Genomic DNA, 13564 nt, shown 5'->3' on the forward strand with positions numbered 1-13564 from the left:
TTAATGAAAAATGTCCTCTGTCCTAGCTAAGTAATGTGTATAAATAAGTCTGGATTTATTTTTTGAGATTATATATTTGGTAATGTATGACATAATGCCATTCTAAGCAGAGCTTGAAATAACTTGGAATTAAGCAGAACAGAATAAATAGGACATCTGTTTTACTCAGATTTCTGCTACGTGTTAATCTTAGACACGACTGTCTTATTTGCTAGTAGAAATATATATTAAAAATATGTATTATTTGAAATACCGTGTTGCACATTGCAATTGACAGTTCCCATGGCCTTACAAGAACAAAAGAATACTTTTACAGCGTCTGCCTCCAATCTCATAAAGAAATGGAATAATTTGCTTTTGCAAATTTGATCCCAGTGGAATAAGTGGTTATTTTGCTGTGTGTGGATCAAATGTGGGTGCTAATCCCCAACAGGAGCAGAGCTTTGGTTAAAGGAAGATGTTGTCTTCTGAGGCGAATATCAGTATTTAATGCTAAGAGATAAGCCCTGCCACACTTTGGCTGCAAATCCGTGTTTTTGTAGGATTGCAGGAGCAGGCCAGCTACAGGGAAAATAATAGTATGGATTCGTAGCTTCCCAGTGAGTGGAATATTTTAATTGCTGGCATTACCTTTGGCAAACCTCGAGAGGGCAGTAGATGCACGAGGCTTCTGGCCCGATTCTGGTTCCAGTTATGCTAGTTAGTGGTGTAATCAGATCTCTCTGATTATTCCTCTTTTACAACAGTGTGAGCGTGGGCCAAATCAGTGTAGAATTTGAGTTAGATTCACCTTCACTTAGAAAAATGCAGCAATATTTTCTTTCTTTCTTTTTTTTTCAGTTTAAACTTGTATGATAAAAATAATGAAAAGCCCCTAAAGTAAACAACTTGTCATAAACATTTTTGATGTTTTAAGAAATAGTCTAGAGAGAAGAGCGACAAAGAACTGATTTCAAATATTTTAATGGAATAAGGTGAAACTCCCCTAAGTGTAACAGAGCATCTTCTTTTAAAAAGGTGAACTTGTAAGGTAAAATGTGAACAAATAAACACAAGAGAGGGAATTCAGCAGAATGATCATCTTTTGATTCTCATCTTCTAAAAAGAACACAAAATAAGCGGAAACTAAATACACAGGCACTGATTTGCAGGCCTTTATTCTTTTTTATCTGTAAAAAAGGGAAAAACAGATTGTGATTGACTGAAGGAAGTAAGATGTGTTGTATCTGTGTGGCTGGACAAAGACCTGCCCAAAACGTTCACCTGACTGTAGCTAATATAAGAAGAACAATTATCTTGAAGGTGTAAAATGTCCAGAAGAAAACTTGTTAAGTTAGGATTTTTAGTGTTGAATGAACACTTCTGGTAAATCCAGATTCATTTACTAATTGGGGTAACCCCCCCCGCCCCCGCCATGGAATATACAAGGAATTATTAATTCACAGAAGAAGAGGATCATCGCACTTAACCACTGTCCTAGGTGTTGTACAAATGAGTTAGGCAGCTCTGCGCAATGCTCAGCGGGGACCTGCCCCCCATGACATGAAACAGCTAAAACAGGCAAACCTGAGCGGGAAGGTCCAAGCGTCAGGAAAGAGAAGCAAGTGATCTTGGAAGGCTGGAGCAGCCACAGGCATCTTTGCAGCTGAGGAAAGGTACTTGTGACTCATTTGCAGGAGAAGTTTTTACAATGATGGCTTTGATGCGTGGAGTCACTGGGGGTTGTGTGTTATATTCACTGCTCCCCCCTTGTCCACATAGCAAGTCATTTCATTAGAGAAAGCAATCAGATTGGTCAGGGCTGATCTGCCCTGTTTAAATCCACGCTTTTCCTCATTGCCGTCTTGTACTTCATTTGTTGGAAATGGATCCTAAGGAGGTGTGCTGCATGGTCTTTCTAGGGACTGAGTTGCATCTGGCCAGCATTTAGTTCCTCAGACTTTCCTCTGCACCCTTCTTAAAGATGACTGTAATATTTAGCCTTTTTCATGGTCCTCAGAATCACATATGTCCATATGTCTCAGAATCACAGGTTCTGAGGCTTCAAAATCACATCACCCAGCTTTTTCATCATCCTTCCATGGGTCCCATCTATCCCAGTAGACATGAATACAGCCAGTTTCTCTGGTCATTAACTCTCCTATTTTTGCATTTCCTCCTTTCTCAAACTGTGCAGGTGTGTTTGAAGGTCTGGAAACTTTTTGAAGACTGAGGCAAAAAAATCGTTGAGTATTTCAGCCTTCACTGTGTTGTCTCCCAGCAGGTTGTCTCCCCCATCCAACAACAGTTTAACAGTTCCTTTGAACCTCAGGTTGCTACTAGCACGCTTACAGAATCGTTTTGCTTTTACCCTTTATGCCCCTCAGCAGCTTGAGCTCCAGCTGGGCTCTGTCTTTCCTGATACCATCCCAAAGCAATGGCTTCATACTCCTCCTTTGTTGTCTGTCCTTGTTTCTGCTTCTTGTATGTTTTCTTTTTTGCATTTTAATTCATTAACAGCTCCTTGCTTTGCCAGTTGGGCCTTCTGCTGAAATTTCTGTTTGTATGCAAAATCAGCCCGGTCTTTAATTAGAATTAGAGGGTATTTTGTTAGTACATCTATCTTTTTATAATTTTTAGACTAAGCCCTGCCATTGACCAACTTGTTGATCTTGTGACCCAGTTTTTATGACAATCCTGCTCTTCAGGAACCACTTCAATTCTGAATGATTCCCCTCTGTTTCTTCTTTCAGTAATTTGGAGTTTTGCCTTAACTCAATGCAGATGTAGTTAAGGCAACATTCACTTGTAACCTTTACAAGAAGAAAATGTAGCTTGGATCCAGCTGACCTATCTTTATTCAGATCACTAATCCGTACTGGTAATACTTCTAACTCTCTAATATCATATACCATGGAATGTGTTTATTGTACATGCACATTGCATAAGGGCAGTACTTCTGGTGGACTCAGCTTTTGATAAAACAATGCTTTTCTCTTTGCACTCAATACTTCAGGTGCAGCAATTGGGGAAAGGGACTCTCTGTTTCACAAATCTCAGAGTGCCTGTTGTCAGATTGGAAGGCTCAGGTCACAAGGACTTCATTTTGACAGGAGGTTTTATATATGTGAGGACTTTAGTGACCTTGCGAAGTTCTTCCTGTGTCAAACGGAGTTGAAGATTTTTCTGGGGGGAGGAGGCACTGAAGGTCAGCATGCTGAGTAGCGTGAAGACAAGACTCATTCCATACCATAGGAGTAAAGGGGAGAGTGGTCTCAACAGTGAAAAAAAGATGTGGTTTTGACTGAAGGAAAAATAGATATGAACAAGGTGATAGTGGTAACTTGTGATCACTGAATGAAATTTCAGATTCATTACTAGTAGTAAGAATACGTTGACTCTCTGTTCTGGGGTGATGGGAAATAGATAGTTTTTTTTTTCTTTAGGGATCATTCAAAACAGAAAATGATGTAATAAAAAAAAAATCCTAAACCCAAAACCAGGCAATGTAAAAATACCTTCTACTATAGCATCATCCAATGATGACTTCAGTGAGGGCAGGATTCAATTTCATTTCCCAAGCAGCTATTGCACAAAAAGTGCGACTGAATTAGATAATTTCATGAGCTGTGGCTGCAGATGTAGAGGCTCAGGCTTGACTTACAGCATGGAGCATCTGTTGGGGGGAGTGAGCTGTGAAGAGCCAACAGCGCCATGGGAACAGGCAGTAAGACACAGTTGCTTTGTATAATACCTCATTTCTGTTTACTGTATTGCATCAAGAGCTCAGTTTGAAATCAAGCTGTTTGTATGTTGTTGTTCCCTAGTAAAGCTTCATTTGTAAGAGAAGACCACAAGCCTTCTGCAAGCTTATGGTGAATGGAAATTTTAAGACAATTGCAAGAATTTTGCTGCATCAAGTAAGGGCAACTTCAGCGACAGACAACTGAAGGCTTAGTGTGTTTTTAACAAAAAAAGTAAAAATAAAAGGATTGTGAATTTTAGAAGCCCTGCCATTTGCTACCGGCCTGCCTGACAGCTTGAGCAGGCAGTGGAGCCGTCAGAGGATTTTGTTCACCAGCATCATGCCGTGGTCGCTGCAACCAGCTTGCTGCGGTCGTGGCTGCCGTTTGGTCTCCCAGCTCGGGCCTTCGTGGAGTGACAGCCCTGTGTGCCGCTGCCCTCTGAGACTCCGGCCCTTCGGCGTCTGCTCTCTGGCCTTCGCCCCCCTCACTTGTGCCTTTGTAGAGCAAAAGCCTTGCCTGCCGCTGCCCTCTCAGACACCGGACCTTCAGCGCCCGCCCTCCCGCCTTCATCCCCCTCGCTCGTGCCCCAGCCCCGTCCCCCGTGCTCCTCCTCAGGGCGGCCTGGTGCTGCCTGCCCTGCGCGTGGCCTGGCCGCCAGCCCTCCCTGCTGTGAGGCTGCTCTACCCGCAGTTTCAGGTGGAAGGAGCATGTGTTGCGGCATCCTGGCAGAAACGGAGGTATTTGGCTCCTTCAGTCTCTCACAAAACACAGGAAATCCCAGTCCCGCAGCACACCCTGCGTCCGACGCGCGCCGGCTCCCGCCCCTGCTGTGAGGCCGAGTCCTGATCTCTACTGCAGAGACCACAAACATAAAAACGCCCTTCCTGTTGGAAAGCCATTGTGGTGCCAGGACAGAAGCTAAACGCCAGGTCCTCTGTTTAGCCTAGGAGGACATGTCCAGACACAGAGGTCCTCACTGGTGAGGTGCTGGTGCGGCCATTTTGTCCCTGGAGTGTGGTCACCAAACAGTCTGCCCAGGCTTCAAGTGCCGCATGTGTGGTGACACGATGAGCATCAAATGCGTGAGGAAATGGGGGACAGCTGTACATTTCTGGTGAGTCCAGGCTCCCCTAAATGTACCAGCAGGTCCTGAGAGAAGGTTTCATTTAAAGCTGCAAGGTCTGCGTAGGGTGCTGCTGTTACGCTGAAGCTGCCATTACTCACCCCAGCACTGGGCAGAACCCAGCTCTGCTCTTCACTCTGATTTTTTTATTGTGGAGCTCAGAAAAGAGCACTCAACTTGTTATTTTCTGGAAATAAGGGCAGTGTTGGACATTATCCTATAACCCGAGCAGGAAGTAAGTAATTTGGAGAGAATTTCATGCTTTCTAAAGTACTGATAGTTTAACTTCTTTGTAGTTTTTGTGCTACTGTAAAATACCTCACAACTGTGGCCTGAAGCAGTACAGCAGATTTTCGTGCAGCATTGCTCTTCCTTCAGTGTAGCTCCCTTATTCAGTGTGACTGCATCCTCAAATGGGATTAGGTGACAGTGTGTTTGAAGTGCAATGCCGATTAAAATCAAACCCATCTATTTCTTTGTATATTGAGCATATGGCTTTGGGAACATAGCCTGACCTGACTTTTCTTTAAATTAAATAAAAATCAGTCATCCAATGGAGGTCAGAATTGCCATTAGCTAGGGTTCTCACCAGTCAGAAACGACAGGAATTAAGGTGCTTTTGAAATAAATGGGACAAAACACATAAAACCCAAATAAAAGCCTCTAGGATTACAGACCTCTTGCCTGCCTAGAGGTTCTGCTTTAAGCAGGTTATAAGCTAGAAATAGAGATGGGCAAAAAAAGCAATGGAGGTAAAGGATGTTATGTTGCCTCCACACTCTTTCATGGCAGAAGATAGAAGTAACTGAAAACCCACAAAGCCTCACATACAGATGGGTCAGGGCAACTGGTAGGTTGCTCCTTGATTACCTTTCTTCCTGCAAGCAGTTCAAGTAATTGGGGCCACATGGTCCATGCAGTGACTCATTATTCCCTTTGCATTTCCAGGTGTGTGAGCACCTGAGGGAGCTGTAGCTGGAAAGTCCTTGGAGACGTTGTCAGCTTTGTTGGGCAGCACAGTACAGGTAAATTTTCAGCAGAATTCTGCAAGTTTGTGTTGGGCAAAACAGACAGTAGAGTTATTTTTGTGATTTGACAAGTTGTGAAACTGTTCTTTCCAGGAAGAGCTGGAAAAAGTTTATATGAGTTTGACTTCTTATTTCTTAACAGGCTAAAGCCTGTTATCTTGAGAACTCTGACTTGTAGATGCTGAATGTCCTGGTAGATTGGCATTTTAGTCTCTGGGCCTAATCTGAATATTTTTTTGTTGTGGTGGTATAGTAGTTTACTGAAATGGTTGAAAGACTACAGCCCTGCAGTATAGGATTGGTTTGTTGGTTGTGTAGTCACAAGTTGGACATAAATATTTTGGGAGAAAGTGCTAGTGAATATTCTTTGATAAAGCAGAAAGCTTGGATGAAGTTTCAGATTTAGGGAGCCACACTAGTACTTTAATTAAGACTAGCTGAATAACTAAGGGTACTACATAGTCACTGGGGATCTGTTAATGCTTGAATGGCCCGGTTTTTGCTTTAGTAAGGAGTAAATGCTAACTTCAAAAGTGGTGACCTTGTACTGGTTTTCTTTTTTTAATGAAATGCTTTTTCTGCCTTGATTCAAGTTGTAGAATGTTGTAAAGCACTTTCACACTGGAATAACTGCTCAAGGGATGGATTTTTTTGTCGTTGTTTTACCGCTATGAGTTGAAACAGTCTAAGCCTTTAAAATGTGTGTGACATACTTACTAAATCAATTCCTTTACCTGCTTCTAGGTAGAAGTACTTTATATGCTTAAACAAGAGAACATTAGGGCTTACAATGTTGCCCTCTGTGTTGCATCAGTCTTCTCTTTTTTTCTCCCGAGTAAATACATGTGCTAAAACCTATCACAAACTTTGTTAAATGTGTGTCTATTATTGCACTGTTATTTTATGTAATAAAAGCTGTTGCAGAAGGAAAAAACCAACCTAAATTTGATTAGGACAAAAGCTAATTATATAAAGGCTTAATTTACATTTCATTTTTCCCTACAAGTTATGCAAAATGGCAGTAGCCCTGCCATTTTTGTAATGCGGTAATCCTGTGCTTGGACAGAAAAAGCTGTAAATTTAGGTGAAGCTAAATAAAATCATGAAAGAGTAGAGATATTAGGAAAAACTGTAGTTGTTTTCTGAGTAGTTTCTACTGCTTTCTGCCTAGCTGAGTGCTCACAAAAACAACTATTTGCAAGAGACCAAGTGCTAGATTGTTTGCACTGTCACCATTTTCACCTAAGGAATCCTTTTGAGTTAAATGAAGTTACAGGACTGTAAGATTAGCACAAGACTGGGATAATAGACACCTAAAATAGCAGATTGGGTGCTTTTATGGTTCAGTACTTTTGTATTTGCTGTTCTGTTTTCACTTGCAAATGCCACTTAGTTACAGTGCTTTGGGAATTTCTGTTTTAGTCACCAAATGATGGTAGAAAGTCAGAGGAGACTCCTGAGCTGTCTCACTGGTTCAACACCCAGCTGAAAGAAGTAGTTAGACTACAGCTTCCAGTAATGATCTAGGTGGACAGTGAATAGAAAATAAAGAAAATGTCAACATTTGAAGATATTACAAACATTGATTAATGTGTTGCCACTTCGCTCTGACTCTAGGAAGTGTTATTCTTCTTTTATAGATAGTGATGCTGAGAGGTTAACAGGCTTAACCAGGAGTCTATGTCAAGTCACAGCATCACCAGACATGGTGCTCTCATCTCGTGAATGTTAGACTGGCACCTTAGGAGAAATGTTCCTTCTTTATACTCTTGTGACCCAGTCAAAAGGTTGCAAGTAATCCAATTTAACATATTGATATGGAAAGTCATTCCCCTGTAGTCTAAAAAGCCTCAGCTTAATTCTGGATCACCACTGATTCTCTGGCTAAGTTCAGTGATGATAAAAACATTTCTGCAGATATGTTGTTTCTTGGGAATATGGCTCTTGTTGTGTCACCTTATTTTCGGGTTAGGACAGAGTTATAATCTCATCTCTAAATAATGGTAAGGGAAGGAAAATATTTCAAAATCTGTCTTTGGACCATGGAATGTCTGCCACTAAAAGTGTTCAGGACACAAACTTCTCAAGGGTATGCTGGGTTCTCTTGCAGTCAGTGGAAGGTGAGAGTGGATGCTACAGTGGATGCCTTTGGGTTTCAGTAATTTCAGCATGCACTAGGCCAGAGCCTCTGTTAAGGACTGCAGTCCATACGCTGTAATATTTTGGGGTGAGCAGTCTCATGGCAGAATCGGATAAAAATGTCGTGGATAATTGAGGTTCTTAGTCTGAAACAGAATAGATCTCTTCGCATAAAGTTTTTTAAGAAATGTTACCTCATTTATAAACATAAGGTAAGTGTATAAACCTATGACTTAATTGTTTCAGTCACATTATGCAAGTATTTTTCATGGTGACTTCTCAGATTGAATCTTTATTAACTATTTAATATACAACTTTTATGAAACACCTTGAATATGTGTTCCTTTGATCCTCTGTTAACAATAATTTGTGCCTAATTTATTCAGAGACGATTGACTGTGTATACTAAACTGGAAGAACCTGTCATAGACAGTTTTCCATTAAGTAATGAAATAAAAAGATTGTGAAAGCTACTGTAAATGAAATGTGAAAAAACAACGTGGTAGCTATACAGTTAGGTTGTCTTTCATAGTATTTTGCAAATGATAGTAAATGACTTACATGAAATACAAAACTAATATTCTCACCATTATAATTTTCAAAGGGTATGTTTTTATCAGGCTTTTTTTTCCTAGGGCTTTAAAAAAGATTGTAAACTCGTCAGTGATACTTTTCTTTTTGATGACGTGATAACTTAGTTACTGAATTAGTATTAGCAAATCCAATGATCATGCTAGAAGAGAGGAACAAGCTCAAATAAATGGCCCATTTATATGAACCAGCTAAAAGGGTTTATAATGTATTTGCATAAAGAAAGTTTTTTAAAATCTTTCTGGAAAAAAGATACCCTTGGGAATAGGTGTGACGCTAAAAACAGACCACAAAAAGACAGTGATGTAAAGGGTAAAATCTTGTGCCTGCTGAAACCAACAGGAGATGTACTGACCCCAAATCCGCTTATATTATTCAGAGATTGAAAAGCGAAGTTGACTATGGCTTTCTTGTGTAGCTGACCACTTCAGGAGTAGAAGAGAACTAACTGTAGTGACTTCTCCTTACATCTTTGGACAATGAGTCTAGAAGAATATAGTAGCTACTTGTGGTGTAAGAGTATGCTTTCAAATGCTGTATTCAGCAGTCTTGCTCTATGTCTGCTCAGACCATCTCTGGCAGCTCAGGCGCATTTATCCTCTTTTAAAATCTGTGTTTTAGACTCCCTGAGGGCATCCTATTAACTACTAAGGGTAAGAGACAGCACCTCTTTCTACTTCTCTCCACTTAAAATGCACGGAGGGGCCTTTAGCAAATAGCAAAATGTGATAAGAAGCTTCAAGTGATCAGCTTGTGGGAAGGAGAGGTAGCCTGTCAAACAAAGAGAACTTTGAATAATAATAATAGTGCTGGTATATATAGTGGGTTTCTTTGGGATTTTTTGGAAACACATTAAGATCTCTTTTTACAGAAATAGTAAAGTACTAAAAATCCTACTGGATTTTGGAGGTCAAGGGTTTGTCAACAGCCAAGCACAGCTTACTTGAGGTGAAAAGCTATTGGTACATCAAGTCATGTATCTGAAGTGAGGAAGCTTGAAGATAGAAAATCAGTAGATGTAGGTTCTACTTTCTATTTTCAAATAGTTGTTCCATTGTTTCTTCTTGAATTTGGATGCTATTATGATTGTTTGCCAATTGATACATTGTCAGCTTCTCGTACATTGAAAAAAAAATAATCTTCAAGTACATACTGCCTCTTTATGCTGATGCGCTCTTATGTTGAATTTAAACCTTTAACATGTCGCTAAAGAACATATTTGGCAAAATGCATACTGAGACTTTGGCTTTGTGGCGGCTACGCAGCCTGTAGCTGTGGATGCTATGTGCATCATAGCTGTACTTGAAATATCGTCGCTCCTAAACTGGTTGATCTGTAATTACGTCTGACCGAGTGTACCCTAAACCCTGCCCCACTGTGGGTGTTGATGTTATGCCCTGTAGCACCACAGAAAGTCTTTTGTAAAGCTGCAGCTCAGATTACCATGAGCCTGGATCTCCTATACTAATCTGCCCCTATATATCAAGGCCTTTAATTTTATTTCTTTTGCCACTAAGAATTCCAGTAGTCTATCAAACCAAGTAGAGCTAATGCAGAATCTTGTTGCTGCTGTTGTTGAAGAGGTGTCCCATTACTGCTTTTATCTTAGTGGGCCATCTCAAGAAAATCTGAACCCTGATTGTAGCTATATGCCATAGCCTATCTAATGGCTAATGACAAATACAGACACTGCTGTGGTTCAGGAATGCCCTTTTTGAAGGTCTGGTGTTTTGAAGTTGGACAGTGCTAAGCAGCAACTACTCCTTTCATTGATAAAATCAGGATATATTTTAATTTATCCCTGAGTTCTTAGTTGAAAACTTACCTGAGAGTCTGTGCAAGGATACTGTAATTTGCCAAGTCTTTGGCTTTTCCACGTGGTAAAGTTGGCATTCTTCATATGAAGAGTGGGTTTTGATGAATCAGAGAAACTGATAAAATCAGAGAAATTTGTTCAGGTGTAAATCTGTGCGCTGACAGAAGGCACTGTTCAAAGCAGTGTCAAACCTCTCTCTGACTATTACACAGAAATGCAGTTTTGAGGAGTTAGGTGGTCTTGGAATGTGTCTTGAATAATTTGATAATTATGAAAGATCTTTAATTTTTCAGCAGCTTTATCAGCCTTAGCTTCTACTGATAACTAATTAACAGTATCCTCCAAATCCTTTACCTACATTATTCTGTTTTTCAGGTAATGCCTGGTTTACCTGTGTCTTAGGCCTAAGCTCTTAAAAAGCAGGAACGCTGACAGAGTTAGCTTGTCCTCAGCAAACATGTCTGTCTTCTGGATCCTCTTATGCAGGCGTTTGACTACTCCAAGTATTGCATTTATGCAGTCAACCAAAAATTAAATAAGGAATAAGGAAGTCTGTTCCTAAATCTATGCTGCTACTTTCTGCTGACTTCTCTGGGAAACTAATAAAGGTCCTGCAGGATTAAAGATTATAAAGATTTGTTTTCTTCTTCAGGCTGTCAGGTCACACAGATAGCTGAAGACACATGTATGCATGAGTTTTGAGTGTCAAATCATATCCTGGATGTTCCTATTATGTAGGCTATAACACTTGGTATTCCTTTTATCCTCCAGTTTTTGTAACACTTTACCCAGCAGAAGCGGAGACAGGAGTCCCAATCTACAAAGGTTTTTGATATCCCTTTTCCCTGTGAGCTGCAAGATCAACCAATGCTATCTTTTAGCATCAATGTGGGAAAACAAACTTGTTTTCTCATTATTTACTTTAGATGCTACCTGAAAGTTATAGAAATCCTACAACTGTTGGTCCAATACACACGTTGTAGACATGCAGGAAGGTGGGAAAAAATTCATAAGGGTCTGCAGAATTTGAGTACAATGGACTTTTTCCCTCCAGCATCAAAGAGGAACAAAAAAAGCCGTGCGTTCACAACTGAAGTACTGTGACAACAAGGAGTGAGGCTGAGGTAGCTAGAGGACAAAAGTGTGTGTGAACTTGAGGAAATATGCAGGAGTACAGGGGAAATACGAATCAAATCTCTTCATCTATCCAAGCAGGCTGGGAGGCTTGCCAGTTTAAACAGCTTCAGTGTTCAGAATCAGAAAACTGTCTGTTTTAACATTAGCAACTAATTGTCTTAGATGTCTTTTTGTTTAATAACTTTATGACTGCAGGATACCTCTAAAGGGGCTGAGATGAAAGGCACTTTATTAGCTACAGATTTGGAAAACAGAGTAAATGGGCAGAGAACAAGGATTGGCTTAAAATGTCTTGAACGTTAGAATTTGTCTGACTTCCAAACTGCTGCTTTCCTTTACAGTTTAGGGCTCTTCAATGCCAAAAATGGCCTTTGTTTTAATGTTTTATATACCTTGAGTTACAATTGCTCTGCAGCTTTTGAGCTTTCTGATATATGCGTGAGTTCAGGAAATAGCCCAAATTAGGGGATAAACTCATCATGTGGGGTGTATGGGGTAATTGTCCCCAAATGTGGCACTGACAGAGGCACACAAGATTATTTGGACACAGAAACTTCTCAGGCTTGTGCTTCTTTGCTCATGCCAGTGTACAGCCCATGGTTAGGATTGGTGAGCTTTTTCAGCCTTATTGCACTTAGAGCAAACCTCCCACAGAAGAGGCTGAAATGACATGTTAAGTGTCTGATGTTCCAACTGTAAATCTGGACTTTGGTGGTTAGAGAAAGTCTTGTCCCGCCTGCACTCCCCCCAGGCCCTTTTCTGTTTCAAAGTTTTGGGGGAGTTTTGTCCTACCTGAAATTTTCTTCATGACAGATTTAGACTGCCCTTGCCCATCTAATTGTCAGCTGTATTAACTTTTTAACACCCAGTGTGGATGTTTCCTCTCACAATATCTTTGTGGTACAACTTGCTCATTAATGAATTCCATAGTGCCTTACAATCTGCACATACAGCCATATTATAAGATCCATCAGAGGCAGAGAAAGCAAGCTGAGAAAGCTTAGAGCTCTAATTGATTGGGGAAGGGATTATCTCCCTTCTTTGAGAGGGAGCAAGGAACTGGGGTTTGCTTTATTAAAAAAGCTGTTGTTTGGTGATGTTGATGTCCTCTGCAAAGACAGTCTGTTTCCTTGTCCTGCAAACTGATGAACACATACAGGGAATAGTTCTCTTTCTTCAGGTGATACTTCTTGATCCCATGTGGACTGTGCTCAGAAAAAAGGCTTTCAATTCCCACAGTGAATCAAATCTTGCTTCAATAATGAACTGAACTACAAAAGGTTCTTGAAACTAACTATCTGTAGCATGAGATTGTCGGTGATGCATTCCTGTGTTATAACCCCTCTCATTCTGCATGCCTTTAAAGGGATCCAAGTATGGACCTGATGCCTTGTAACCACTGAACAAAAAAGGGCATGTTTTTCTTTCCAGAAGATTTTGACTCGATTAACCGCTGTATCCTGATATTCTGTTAAGCATAGTCTGATTATTTTTTTGTGTGTGTGATGCTATTTAGTTCGCTGTGTGTTTTCAGGGATATGTAGTATGTTCTGACTAAAATGATAGACTTCTCCTGAGCTGTCATTCATTCATTAAAACCTTCTGTTTTATATTTTATTATAAGTTTTTTACAGTAGAACTTCCAGATGGATCAGTGTAAGTCACCAGAAAGGTACATCCTGGATCTGTGTTTTTTGAGTGGGTAGTAAGGAAAGCACGGGCATACTTACACAACCTGTGCCGAAGACATATATTGCTGCATCTTCATTCCAAACTTTATGTGAATTTAGGTGGGTTTGGGTGTCACTCTGCATGCTCCCGATTGCAGTGTATCTCCCATTTGGCATCTATCAGCTAGTAAGTGCCTGGACATGGGTGCAGGTTTTCATTTCAAATAATATTGATTCAAGTTTATGTTGGAAACTTTCAACAGTTTAACTGAACCGTCCTTGTCATTTATTCCATTCAGGAGGACACTCTACTTTCCACAGAGACTCTCAAATCT

General features: G+C 40.4%; 1 long non-coding RNA gene across 1 annotated transcript in view; it reads left to right on the top strand.

The window, feature by feature from the left end:
- Positions 1-5850: 5850 nt before the first annotated feature.
- Positions 5851-13564, top strand: part of LOC134515323 (uncharacterized) — a 232986-nt gene continuing 225272 nt past the window's right edge. Inside the window, exon 1 of the long non-coding RNA XR_010070949.1 lies at positions 5851-5873. This is a non-coding gene — a long non-coding RNA (uncharacterized LOC134515323). The remainder of the gene's footprint in view (positions 5874-13564) is intronic.

The sequence above is a fragment of the Chroicocephalus ridibundus genome, chromosome 4 (genome assembly GCF_963924245.1).
Source record: "Chroicocephalus ridibundus chromosome 4, bChrRid1.1, whole genome shotgun sequence".
Classification (NCBI taxonomy): Eukaryota; Metazoa; Chordata; class Aves; order Charadriiformes; family Laridae; genus Chroicocephalus; species Chroicocephalus ridibundus.